Source organism: Apodemus sylvaticus, chromosome 5 (genome assembly GCF_947179515.1).
Source record: "Apodemus sylvaticus chromosome 5, mApoSyl1.1, whole genome shotgun sequence".
In the NCBI taxonomy this organism is placed as follows: domain Eukaryota; kingdom Metazoa; phylum Chordata; class Mammalia; order Rodentia; family Muridae; genus Apodemus; species Apodemus sylvaticus.
In genome coordinates, this window is record NC_067476.1 from 70,502,352 (window position 1) to 70,516,642 (window position 14,291).

The following is a 14,291-nucleotide window of genomic DNA, read 5'->3' on the forward strand; positions in this document are numbered from 1 at the left end:
GTGAGCTGGCATGTGGATGCTGGGAACTGAACTTGTGTCCCCTGGAAGAGCATCTAGTGCTGTTAACTGCTGAACAGTTATTTATCTTTACATAAATGTTAATGAAATTAAAAACAAGTTACAGATGTCCTATATGTATTTGCACAAGTAAATGTTCCATTCTAAAAGGAAATAGTTTATAGCAAGTAATGACAGTTCAAAAGCTGTAGTAAAAGTAAAAAATGTAGACTCTACATTGTTCAGCTCTAAGTACCCTGGCATCTTGTATTTCTAACATATATCTGAGATCTGAAGTAGTTAGTTAGCCCCACCACTCTAGCACTAGTATTTTATTATACAAGCAACCTTTCTCATGACCAGCTCCATTCCTTACATAGAAACTTCATCTGCTGTATTGCACTACCTGCCATCTTCAGCAACCTAATGTCACCATTGCCACCAAGGCTTTACCTTCAGAAACTCAGGCACTTATTTTAGGAGCCTTGATCCTTTTACTCATACCATGCTTTAGCATCTGTTGGATACATAGAACAAGACTTCACAGTTTTAAAGTCTACAAAACCATACAGTTGTACAGTGTTGTAAAAGCAAAGCCATATGTCCTTTGTTCTGACAATGGAGAAGAAAAATGTGGGCTTAACTAGTGGAGCTAGCTTTGAATCCAATTAGAACGCAGTTGGCTTTGCCTATGACACTGATGACACTATTGCATCAATGAGAGCTTCAAACCTTTTTTCCACATCAGTGCTCAGTGCTGCAAACTGTCCTCTTGCCATAATTTTTCATTGTGCCTCATTTTGATGTCACTTTATTTTCATTCAATTCTAGATCTTGACAATGTTTTCAGAATAATTATATTATTAAATTAAATAATATTTTTAAAAGAGAAAATGATTAAAGATGGCATGCTTAGATGAATGTACTAATGAACGATAGTTGTTACGTTTTTTTAAAGCTGAACTGTCAATTTTATATGCCCAACTTTTTCTTCAAATAGTAGGAAAAAAAGCAATAAATAAATAAATAGAAGTTGGAAAGTTGGAAAATAAGAAAAGAATCAGTCTCTCCTTGGGTCATTCTTGGGTAGAGGTGTGAACTCTATAAAGGCTTTTGAAGCTCTGTTGACAGGATTCTAGAATTTGTACCTGATAATATTTGCATTTATGAAATCTCAGCCTGAATTTTTAGTTTATCTAATGCAATAATTTTCATGATAAAAACAATACATATTTCAAACAAATTTTATTACTTTTAGCCACAGAAAATTATGAAACATTTTATTTAATATTTGTATACTAAATATGTATAAAATTGATTTCCAATTTTGTCATCTAAAATGAAAATTTTGAAACTGAAGAAAGACATTTAATTTTTATATGCCCCACAAATAACAATGGAAAGCAAGCCTTTCCTAGCATTCTATAAGAGATAAATGGATGTCTACTTGTTTGGTCACATGCTTATATTCCTAATACACAGAAGGCCAAAGACAACAGTGACTTCAAAATTAACAAGTGCTACATGTGAAGGGACTTTATCATAAATCAACAAAGACAGCAAACAATTAAAATCAAATTGATATGTCTGAAGCCAGATACAATCAAAGCCACTTTTGTATGTTATGTGGAATTGCTAGGTGACAGGAGCAGAATCAGACATTTTACACTAAGTCACTGGCATCCTGAAAGAGATGGGCTCTTAATTACAATAAGTTAAAAGTCCATTGTATGGGATATACCTTATGAAAAGATAGGTGTCCTTCTTCATTGGGATAACCTCACTCTTGTGCGCTATGTAAAAGCATTGCCTGCCAATAAATAGCTGAATGGCCTATGGCAAGGCAGGAGAGAAAAAGCAGAACTTCTAGGAAGAGAACAGAATTCTCAGAAGAAGTCAAGCCCATCAAGATGCAAAGGAAGTCAGACATGTGAAACTGAGGAGAGGTAATCAGCCACATTGCGGATACAGAATAGTATGAACACATTAATTGAGCTATGAGCTAGCTGGAGAACAATCCACAGCTTTAATTCATAAATCAATAAGCCTCCATGTCATTATTTGGGAACCTTGGATGCTATTTGTAATCCTTTGGGTACCTGACTGTTCCCCAGAGTTCCTAACTCTGCAGATATCCTGGCCTTTCAGTTCTTTATCGGCAGGTGATGCTCTCATATAGTGCAGAAAATATTATCCCTACACTACTTAGCTTCATTTTTCAACCTGATATGCACAATCTTTAGACAGAAGGATCTCAAATGAAAGTTTTTCTGAAGATTAACCTATAGTCATTTCAGTGGAGTATCTTGAGGGAGAAAAGCCCCTGCTCACTGTGGGCAGAGTTGTTCACATGCAGATAATTCTGTTTTTAATTGTTTCTCTTCTTGGTTTTTTTTTTTTTTTTTCGATTTTTAAGAAACCAACTGAGCACAAACCAGAGAGAAAGTCAAACAAATGGCAAGTAAACAACGTCCAGGCTGTTGGTACTCTGAGTTCCTGACATGTTCTTATAATAATAGTTTATGCACTAGAAGATTAAGCCAAATAAAGCCTCCTCCCTGCATTACCATGGTTTTAGGGTTTTATTACAGCAACAGAATGAAGCTAGGGATTTGATAAATTTTCTTATATTGTTCTGAGAGTCGTTTGTTCTAAAATAATAAATTATATATTAAAAATTGATGAACTGATTTTTATATCTTCAAGTTTTGCAATTTTCCAAATGAAAATTTCTCAATTTCAAATCTTGTTTTCTCAACATTCAGCCAGGAAAAACACTTCCCAATTTCCCCATATTAGTATTCCAACTACTCTACCCAGCAGTTACTTGGTAACATTCAAGTAGGCCTGGCTTGCTATAAGAGGCACTGTTCTTCCCCCCACCCCTTCTGTCTCTGAGTCTCTTCCATCCCTGACATCTTTTTCCCCTTCCTCCTCTCCTCTCTCTCCAGGTGTTTCTGTCCCTGCCTCTGCCTCTGCCTCCCCCTTACCCTTCTCCTCTCCCTCTCCCTCTCCCTCTCCCTTATCCCTTTCTCTTTCCTTCTTTGCAACTACTCCCTACTCAACTCTCTTTCCCATGCAGTTGTCTGGCTGGTTCCTCAGGGGAAAGTGATGCCTCAACATGGGCTTGCTGAGGCAACCTCCCCCCCCACCTCACCATACCATGAATAAAGCATCCTAGATCTATCTACTTTCTTTCTTTCTTTCTTTCTTTCTTTCTTTCTTTCTTTCTTTCTTTCTTTCTTTCTTTCTTTCTTTCTCTCTCTCTCTCTCTCTCTCTCTCTCTTTCTCTCTCTCTCTTTCTCTCTCTCTTTCTCTCTCTCTTTCTCTCTCTCTTTCTTTCTCTCTTTCTTTCTTTCTTTCTTTCTTTCTTTCTTTCTTTCTTTCTTTCTTTCTTTCTTTCTTTCTTTCTTTCTTTCTTTCTTTCTTTCTTTCTATAAAACACAACACAATTGGAGCCTGAATAGTGAATTCAAGTTCATCATATAACTGCATATTAAAACACCATTCTTGAGTCTTTTCATTAAAGACTGAGTTAATGTTTACATCACAACTATGATTGTACTTCTCATTTTTACATCTTTAATCCATTTTTTATTATTAAAGTCTGTTTTCACTTTCATTATATATCCCAATATTTGTTCCATTCATTCATTCATTTTATGTATGTGTTTGATAAATGTCTGTGTTTATTATTAATTAGTGACCAACATTAATTAGTGTATTTTCTTCCATACCTTTCCTCCTTATTCTTTGAGTTAGTTTGCTTTCCTAATCCTGAAGTCCAACAATTCTGGTAGACTTACTTTATGAATTCCAATATCTCCTCATAGAACTTAAATTTTCATGTCTCCATGTCCCAACATTAGAGTTATAGGCATGCCCGGATATTGCTAGCTTTTTGCACAAATGTTAGGGATCAGAACTCAGATTCTCATACTTTGTGGCAAGCACTTCAGCAACTGAGTCATCTCTGAGTTCCAAATTTTATTTCCTTGTATATATTAATGGAAGCATTTGGTGTTATCATTTCTATAGTTTTTACTTCACTGAAGTATGAACATCAAGAAGAAAGGAAATCATGGAAATTTAGCTGAGACAGAGATGAAAGAATATTTAGGAAATGGGAGAGATTATAAGTATTTAAGGATGATTCATGACCCATGCATGGTAAAACAATAATATTGTAGTAGAAAGATTCTGAGCAAACAATGCTTTTATTTCATTTATACATTTAAGACTTTTTCCTAAAACATTTTATTCTTTTAATTAGGATGCATCTCTTAACTGAGGTCTTTAGATATCAATGTATACTATAATTCTAATGGGGGGGGTCATCGAACTTGATTGATTATATTAAAGAGAGTAGGGATCCCTAGGAAACTCCTGTTATTACGAAGTCTGGGGTGGAAATTGTAAAGGAGATGCTCAGTCTTGGGGGCTGAGTTGGGGCAGGGACTCCTCAGCAACCAAGGGACTCTCTCTTGTTCTCAATATCCTTTCTGGGGTGAGTGGTCCAGGGTTTTTCATTCCTTCGAGGCCATGTAGGCTAAGAGGTTCACCACCCTATTTCTGTAGCCATATTCATTGTTAGACCAGGAAATGAACTTTAAAAAATTACCATGGAGAGCGATGCCATACTGACATCAAAGGTGGATGAGAGGGAGTTTCTGTGGAAGTCACAGGAAAGAACCTGGCCCTCAGTGTAGCCCAGGATGCCCTTTACTGGGCCGTCAGATGCTTGTTTCATCACCTTCTTGATGTCATCATACTTGGCAGGTTTCTACAGGTGCCATGCTTGACCCACAATGAATATATGGGGGTAGTAACAGGGAAGGCCATGACAGTGAGCTTCCTATTCAGCTCTGGGATGACCTTGCCCACTTCCTTGGCAGCACCAGTGCTTACAGGGATGATGTTCTAGGCATCCCCACAGTCATCATGCCACAGCTTTCCAGAGGGGCCATCCTCAGTTTTCTGAGTCTCAGTTATGGCATGGACTGTGGCTATCTTTCTACAATGCCAAAGTTGTCATGGATGACCTAGGCCAGGGCAGTAAGCAGTTGATGGTGCAGGATGCATTGTTCACAATCTTGAATGAGTTGTCATATTTCTCATGGTTCACACCCATCATAAATATGGGGTCATCAGCAGAAGGGGCAGAGCTGATGACTGCTTTTCCTCACCTTTAAAATGAGCCCCAGCCTTCTCCATGGTGGTAAAGCTGTCAGAATACTCCACAGCATACTCAGCACTAGCATCACCCAATTTGATGTTAGCAGGATCTTGCCCCTGGAACATGTGGATTGACTTCCCATTGATGACAACCTTTCCATTCTCAGCCTTGACTGTGCCATTGAACTTGCCATTGGTAGAGCCATACTATAGCATGAAGACCATGTTGTTAAGATCAATGAAGGGACCATTGACAGCAACAATCTCCACTTTGCCCAATGCAGAGCCGAAGGCAGCCAATTATGCTTACTGGCTTGCTTCCCATGATTTGTTCAACCTGCTTTCTAATAGAACCTAAGACCACCGATGTAGAAATAACACCACACATTATGAGCTGGGCCCCTTCCTATCAAACACAATTTTTGTTTATTTTTCTTTTATTGCATATTTTCTTTATTTACATTTAAAATGTTATCCCCTTTCCAGGTCTCCCCTCTGAAAACCCCCTAACCCACTCCCACTCCACCTGCCTCTATGAGGGTGCTTCCATGTCCACCCACCCACTCACCCCTGCCTTCCTGCCTGGACATTCTACTACACTGGAGCATCAAACAGCCTCAGGCCCAAGGGCCACTCCTCCCACTGTTGTCCAACAAGGCCCTCCACTGCCACATATGTGACCAGAGTTATTGGTCCCTCCATGTACACTCTTTGATTGATAAAATTTATTTGGAAGCAATTTCTCAGTTGAGGTTTCTTCCTTTCATTTTGTATTTTATAAAAAAAAAGAGTCAGGGATATGCTTGTAGATCCAAGTATGGTGAGGTGGTAGGGGTACCTCTCTGGGCACATTATGAAATATCTCTTTCCCCCTGAGGTACCAGCCATATGACAGGTATTATATAGAATAGAATTTAGTTAGGGGCATAGAAAGGATAGATGAGAGGGAAGAAGAGACAGAGAAAGACAGAGGGGCAGAGAGAGAGAGAGAGACAGAAACAAAGAGACAGAGAGAGAGAGAGAGAGAGAGAGAGAGAGAGAGAGAGAGAGAGAAGAAGAAGAAGAAGAAGAAGAAGAAGGAGGAGGAGGAGGAGGAGGAGGAGGAGGAGGAGGAGAGAGAAAGAAGAGAGGCCTGCCAGAAACACTTGAAGGGGGAATGGGTTAAGGAGAGGAAGGGAGAAAAGGGTCAGAGAGCCAGAGAGAAAGAAAGGGCGGAGAGAGTAAGAGAGAAGGGATTGATTGACCAAACAACTCCTTGTATTGCAAGCCAGGCTATTGCCAGGTAACTGTTGAGTGTAGCCTAGAATGAATGCTAACACAAATGACCTTTTCCTATGTCAACATGACCTAAAAGTAGGGAAGGTAGGAATATAATGAAACCTCATCATACACGCAAAATGTCTATTTTAGTTAAGATTAGCCAAGATGAAGTACCATGACCAATCCTAAAGAAATATGATTAATCCTAAACAAAACTAATAAAAAACATTGAAAACTAAAGCAAAAAAAATGCTTTTAATTTTTATTAAAATGTTTCTTATACAACAGATTTGATCATATTTTCCCTCTTTTAACTCCTCACAGATCCTACCCATCTTGCAACTCACCTATCTTCATGTTCTAGCTCTCCTTATAAAAATAAAGCCAAAAACTAAAAACAATAAAAAAAAATGTGCTCTAATACATACAAAAGGCAAAATGAAATGGACCTAAGAAATATACTGAAAATTTTTCATCATCCTTCGCAATTAGGAAAATGCAAAGCAAACCACCTTTTTTATTTCATCTTAATCCAATCAGAATGAAAAAGACCAACAAAACAACTGAAAAGGAATGCTGGGCTTGGGACAAAAATCACACTGTTGGTGTGACTGCAAACAGGTGCAACCAGTATGCAAATCAGTTTGGGGAACTCACAAACCTCTGAAAATAGAACTATCCTTTGATCTAGCTCTACCATTCCATGTGCTCAATGGCCTCAGCATCCCAATCTATAGATACTTGTTCCAACATGTTCATTGCTGTTGTATTCAGAATAATTAGGAAATAGACACAAACTAAAAGTCCAAATGTATAATAAAAATGTGGTACATATACACTATGGCATACTATTCAGTATTAAAAAATATGAAGTAAAGAGTTTTGTAGACAATTAGATAAACTACAAAAAGAGTCACACAAAAACAAAGCTGTTTGGAGACTTCTAGCTTCAAGTCTTCAAATTTGAATATAATGCTAGAATACCTTCAGAAAAATAAAAGGGAGAAAGTAACCAATGGTGTTGTGTTAGTGGAACATTTGCAAGCCAAATAGTAGGATACAAATGAACTGATGGGGAAATGGACAATGAGATTCAAATTAGGGGTAGAAGAGGAAATAAATACTGATGAAGGATGGAGAGAGTGAAATAAAAATAAGTATGGCTGGAAAAAACCACAAGGGATTATGTTTGTAATTATCTAAAACTAATATGCATAAGTCTGTTTATAAATATATGTAATTTAAATAAAAATCTCTCCCTAACAAAAAATCCCAAAAGGAGGCATGAGAGCCCTATTTTGAGTTGTTAGACAGAGTCGTCCAAGATATTGCCAAAATATATAGTATATTGCTGCTGTCCCTGTTGGACCCCAGAGGTTTGAGGTAAGATACTTGTAGTGGCTATTCCTGGTTGTCAACTGGACTATATCTGGAATGAACTATAATCCAGAATTGGAAGGCTCACCTGTGATCCTAATCTGGAGGTTGGGAGATACAAGTTTCTGACCTGGATGGTGGCATGGAGATCACAAGTCATAGTGGAGATGAATTCCAGAAGACTAAGGCAGGGAGAATTATGAACTCAAGGTCATATGGAACAAAGCAAGTCCCAGATCCAGTCATGGTAGCACAAACCTTCAATCTGGGCTACACCTTCAGACCCAGATAATCACATTAGAAGAAGAAATTTGCTCTCTTCTTTGCCTGCATGTCTCGTGGGACTGAGCAACTGCTAGATCCTTTCATTCACAGCTGCTACTGACCATTATTGGGGAGTTGGACTACAGATTGTAAGTCATCAACAAATTCTCTTACTATATAGATTACACATAAATTCTGTGACTCTAGAGAACCCTGACCAATACAGAAGTTGGTACCAGGAGTGGGATATTTCTCTGACAACCTGACCATGTTTTGGGAAGGATTGTGGAAGGACTTTGGAACTTTGAGCTAGAAGAGCCATTGGAATGTTAAGAGCATGGAAGGAGCTCTTATGTTGAAAATAGTGCAAACTATAGAGATCTGTCTTGTGAAATTTCAGAGGGAAGATTAAACACTCTTATCATGACTACTACTATTTTGATTGTGAAGATTCTGTGTTTTAAGACAGCTGGAGCCAAAGCATCAGCTGTGATTAACAAGATACCAGAATTACTAAAGCAAAACCTTTACATTACTGGGACTATTGGTGCTGATGAGCTAGAGCTAATAAATTAGTGGTGATTAAGAAAAGACAAGCATCACTGAGGTGAAATCTTCTGGGACATATTTTCTGAGAACACAAACACGCTGTATTCCAGAGATAGCCAAGGTTGTGTATCATGCTGTGGCTGTACTTGGTAATGTGTAAGAGTCACACAGGTGGTACTGGTTTTGAAAGAATGAAGCAATTATGCAGAATAGCTGAGGCTTGGCTTTATGAGAGGCCATGGAAGACTACTGGTAAAGGTGCAGCTACAGTTCTCGTTGATGATCCAGGACTGAAGGGGTCAGGCAAAGAAGTTGAGGCTTGGTACCATGAAGAGAGCCTATGAGATGTTATTGGTGAAGTTTATGTGGGAAGACAGCATTGTTTGGGAGATGCCAATGCCATGAGATGAGCATGTAGATTGGCAGCTGGAGCCTAGAAGACAAGGTGTGTGCTACAAAGAGCAGAGCTGTCAAAGTGACCTAAGCCCTTGAAGGAGCCCAGAAGTTAATGAGTGGATCCCAGACACTGGACAATTGGAGATTGATTTTGCTTTTTTTTTTTTTTTATTCGATATAATTTATTTACATTTCAAATGATTTCCCCTTTTCTAGCCCCCCCCACTCCCCGAAAGTCCCGTAAGCCCCCTTCTCTTCCCCTGTCCTCCCTCCCACCCCTTCCCAGTTCCCCGTTCTGGTTTTGCCAAATACTGTTTCACTGAGTCTTTCCAGAACCAGGGACCACTCCTGCTTTCTTCTTGTATCTCATTTGATGTGTGGATTATGTTTTGGGTATTCCAGTTTTCTAGGTTAATAACCACTTATTAGTGAGTGCATACCATGATTCACCTTTTGAGTCTGGGTTACCTCACTTAGTATGATGTTCTCTAGCTCCATCCATTTGCCTAAGAATTTCATGAATTCATTGTTTCTAATGGCTGAATAGTACTCCATTGTGTAGATATACCACATTTTTTGTATCCACTCTTCTGTTGAGGGATACCTGGGTTCTTTCCAGCATCTGGCAATTATAAATAGGGCTGCTATGAACATAGTAGAGCATGTATCCTTATTACATGGTGGGGAATCCTCTGGGTATATGCCCAGGAGTGGTATAGCAGGATCTTCTGGAAGTGAGGTGCCCAGTTTTCAGAGGAACCGCCAGACTGCTTTCCAGAGTGGTTGTACCAATTTGCAACCCCACCAGCAGTGGAGGAGTGTTCCTCTTTCTCCACACCCTCTCCAACACCTGCTGTCTCCTGAATTTTTAATCTTAGCCATTCTGACTGTTGTAAGATGAAATCTTAGGGTTGTTTTGATTTGCATTTCCCTAATGACTAATGAAGTTGAGCATTTTTTAAGATGCTTCTCCGCCATCCGAAGTTCTTCAGGTGAGAATTCTTTGTTTAACTCTGTACCCCATTTTTTAATAGGGTTGTTCGGTTTTCTGGAGTCTAACTTCTTGAGTTCTTTATATATATTGGATATTAGCCCTCTATCTGATGTAGGATTGGTGAAGATCTTTTCCCAATTTGTTGGTTGCCGATCTGTCCTCTTGATGGTGTCCTTTGCCTTACAGAAACTCTGTAACCTTATGAGGTCCCATTTGTCAATTCTTGCTCTTAGAGCATACGCTATTGGTGTTCTGTTCAGGAACTTTCTCCCTGTACCGATGTCCTCAAGGGTCTTCCCCAGTTTCTTTTCTATTAGCTTCAGAGTGTCTGGTTTTATGTGGAGGTCCTTGATCCATTTGGATTTGAGCTTAGTACAAGGAGACAAGGATGGATCAATTCGCATTCTTCTGCATGCTGACCTCCAGTTGAACCAGCACCATTTGTTGAAAAGACTATCTTTTTTCCATTGGATGTTTTCAGCTTCTTTGTCGAGGATCAAGTGGCCGTAGGTGTGTGGGTTCATTTCTGGATCTTCAATCCTGTTCCATTGATCCTCCTGCCTGTCACTGTACCAATACCATGCAGTTTTTAACACTATTGCTCTGTAGTATTGCTTGAGGTCAGGGATACTGATTCCCCCAGATTTTCTTTTGTTGCTGAGAATAGTTTTAGCTATCCTGGGTTTTTTGTTGTTCCAGATGAATTTGATAATTGCTCTTTCTAACTCTGTGAAGAATTGAGTTGGGATTTTGATGGGTATTGCATTGAATCTGTATAGTGCTTTAGGCAAAATGGCCATTTTAACTATATTGTTTCTACCGATCCATGAGCATTGGAGGTTTTCCCATTTTTTGAGGTCTTCTTCCATTTCCTTCTTCAGAGTCTTGAAGTTCTTGTCATACAGATCTTTCGCATGTTTGGTAAGAGTCACCCCAAGATACTTTATACTGTTTGTGGCTATTGTGAAGGGGGTCATTTCCCTAATTTCTTTCTCAGCCTGCTTATCCTTTGAGTATAGGAAGGCCACTGATTTGCTTGAGTTGATTTTGTAACCTGCCACTTTGCTGAAGTTATTTATCAGCTGTAGGAGCTCTCTAGTGGAGTTCTTTGGGTCACTTAGGTAGACGATCATGTCGTCTGCAAATAATGATAGTTTGACTTCCTCCTTTCCAATTTGTATCCCTTTGACCTCCTTATGTTGTCGAATTGCCCGAGCTAGTACCTCAAGTACAATATTGAAAAGATAAGGAGAAAGGGGGCAGCCTTGTCTGGTCCCTGATTTCAGTGGGATTGCTTCAAGTTTCTCTCCGTTTAGTTTGATGCTGGCTACCGGTTTGCTGTATATTGCTTTTACTATGTTTAGGTATGGGCCTTGAATTCCTGTTCTCTCCAAGACTTTAAGCATGAAAGGATGCTGAATTTTGTCAAATGCTTTTTCAGCATCCAATGAAATGACCATGTGGTTTTGTTCTTTGAGTTTGTTTATGTAGTGGATTGTATTGATGGATTTCCGTATATTGAACCAACCCTGCATTCCCGGGATAAAGCCTACTTGATCATGGTGGATGATCGTTTTGATGTGTTCTTGGATTCGGTTGGCAAGAATTTTATTGAGTATTTTTGCATCGATGTTCATAAGGGAAATTGGTCTGAAGTTCTCTTTCTTTGTTGGATCTTTGTGTGGCTTTGGTATCAGCGTAATTGTGGCTTCGTAGAAGGAATTGGGTAGTGTTCCTTCTGTTTCTATTTTGTGGAATAGTTTGAAGAGTATTGGTGTTAACTCTTCTTTGAAGGTCTGGTAGAATTCTGCACTGAAACCATCTGGTCCTGTGCTTTTTTTGGTTGGAAGACTTTCTATGACTCCTTCTATTTCTTTAGGCTTTATGGGACTGTTCAGATGGTCTAGTTGGTCCTGATTTAATTTTGGTATTTGGTATCTGTCAAGGAAATTGTCCATTTCCTCTAGATTCTCCAGTTGTGTTGAGTACAGGCTCTTGTAGTAGGATCTGATGATTTTTTGGATTTCCTCAGTTTCCGTTGTTATGTCTCCCTTTTCATTTCTAAGTTTGTTAATTTGGATACTTTCTCTGTGCCCTTTGGTCAGTCTGGCTAAGGGTTTATCTATCTTGTTGATTTTCTCAAAGAACCAGCTCCTGGTTTTGTTGATTTTTTGTATGGTTCTCTTTGTTTCTACTTGATTGATTTCGGCCCTGAGTTTCATGATTTCCTGCCTTCTACTCCTCCTGGGTGAAATAGCTTCTTTTTGTTCTAGGACTTTCAGGTGTGTCATTAAGTTGGTAATGATTTTGCTTTTTGATTGTGACTGTGCCCTAATATTTTCCCTCTTGAAGAAAGAAAGTATTTTAATGGAGTTTGCAGTTAAGAGACTTTTAATTGTTAAAAGACTTTGGATTTTAAAAGATATCAGATATTTTAAAGAGATAGAAATTTTAATATGTAAGAATTTGCAAAGACTGTGAGACTTTTAAAGTTATTTAGATTTTGGGGGATAAGTAAGAAAGTAAGGGTTAGGGCTTAATAGTGATGTTTTTGTGTGTCAGGATGCCAAGAGGTCAATTGTACTGGCTGGTTTTGTGTGTCCACTTGACACAGGCTGGAGTTTCCACAGAGAAAAGACCTTCAGTTGAGAAAATGCCTCCATGAGATCCAGCCGTAAAGCATTTTCTCAATTAGTGATCAAGGCAGGATGTACCATTGTAGGTGGTACATCCCTAGGCTGGTAGACTTGGATTCTATAATAAACAAAGCTGAGCAGGTCAGGGGGAAGCAAGCCAGTAAGAAATATCCCACTATGGCCTCTGTATCAGCTCCTGCTTCCTTTGGTGATGAATAGCAAAGTGGGAAATGTAAGCTGAATAAACCCTTTCCTCCCCAATTTGCTTCTTGGTGATAATGTTTTGTGCAGGAATAGAAACCCTGACTAAAACTATATTATTGCTGAAGATACTATGTCTTTCAGACACAGGGCTCAGAGGCCCCTGAGCTGCAATTGACCTAAATGTTTCCTTTCATGGCATAGCATTACTAGAGTCCACAACTCTACAACTGGAGTCAATGTACTGCAACATAATGCTTGTGATATATAATGGAGCAAAATGGTTTTTATTCTGAGAATGTATTTAGTATTTTAGTTCATAGTTTTATTTCAACCATTGTATTCACAACTTTCAAAATCAATTAATCCACTAATATTAGATCTTTATCACTTAAACTAATTCATAGAAACAGGTAAATTACTTAACCAGGAATAACCCTCATGAATAAGGAAGGACATTTAAAAGATGCTCCTGCTAATGAGAAAAAGATGAAAAATACAGGAATTGAGTGGGAAAGTACCGTTGCATGTCCAAAGTTTTTTTTCAAACTTGTTTTCATGAGATCCACACATATTGTTCATATGCTGTTTTCTAAAGAATTCATAATTCTTTTTTAAAGATATTTGCTTTATTTACATTTCAAATGGTATTCCCTTTCCTCATTACCCCACTGAAAAACCTCTATCACTTCCCCCCTCCTGCTGCTCACCAACCCACCCACCCACCCACTTTCCTGAGGGCGTTCCCTTAGTCTGTGGCATTGAGCCTTCACAGGACCAATGGCCTCTTCTCTAATTTATGTCTGAAATGGCCATCTTCTCCTGGAGTCATGGGTCCCTCCACGTGTACTCTTTCCTTGGTGGTTTATTCCCTAGAAACTCTGAGGGTACTGGTTGGTACATATTATTGTTCCTCCTGCAGGGCTGTAAAGCTCTTCAGCTCCTTGGGTCCTTGGGGACCCTAGGCTCAGTCTATTGGCTGACTATGAGCCATGGGTATTTTGATCCACTTTCCAATAAGGATCAAAGTATACACAAATTGGTCGTTCTTCTTCTTGAGCTTCATGTAGACTGTGAGTTGTATTTTGGGTATTCTGAGCATTTGGGATAATACCCACTTATCAGTGAGTACATACTGTGTGTGTTCTTTGTGATTGGGCTACTTCACTCAGGATGATAGTTTCTAGATCCATCCATTTGCCTAAGAAATTCATGAATTCATTGTTTTTGATAGCTGAGTAGGACTCCATTGTGTAAATGTACCATGCTTTCTGTATCCATTCCTCTGTTGAGGGATATCTGGGTTCTTTCCAGCTTCTGCATATTATAAATAAAGCTGCTATGAACATAGTGGACCATGTGTCCTTATTATATGTTGGAGAATCTTCTGGGTATAAGCCCGGGAGTGGTATAACTGAGTCCTCAGGTAGTACAATGTCCAA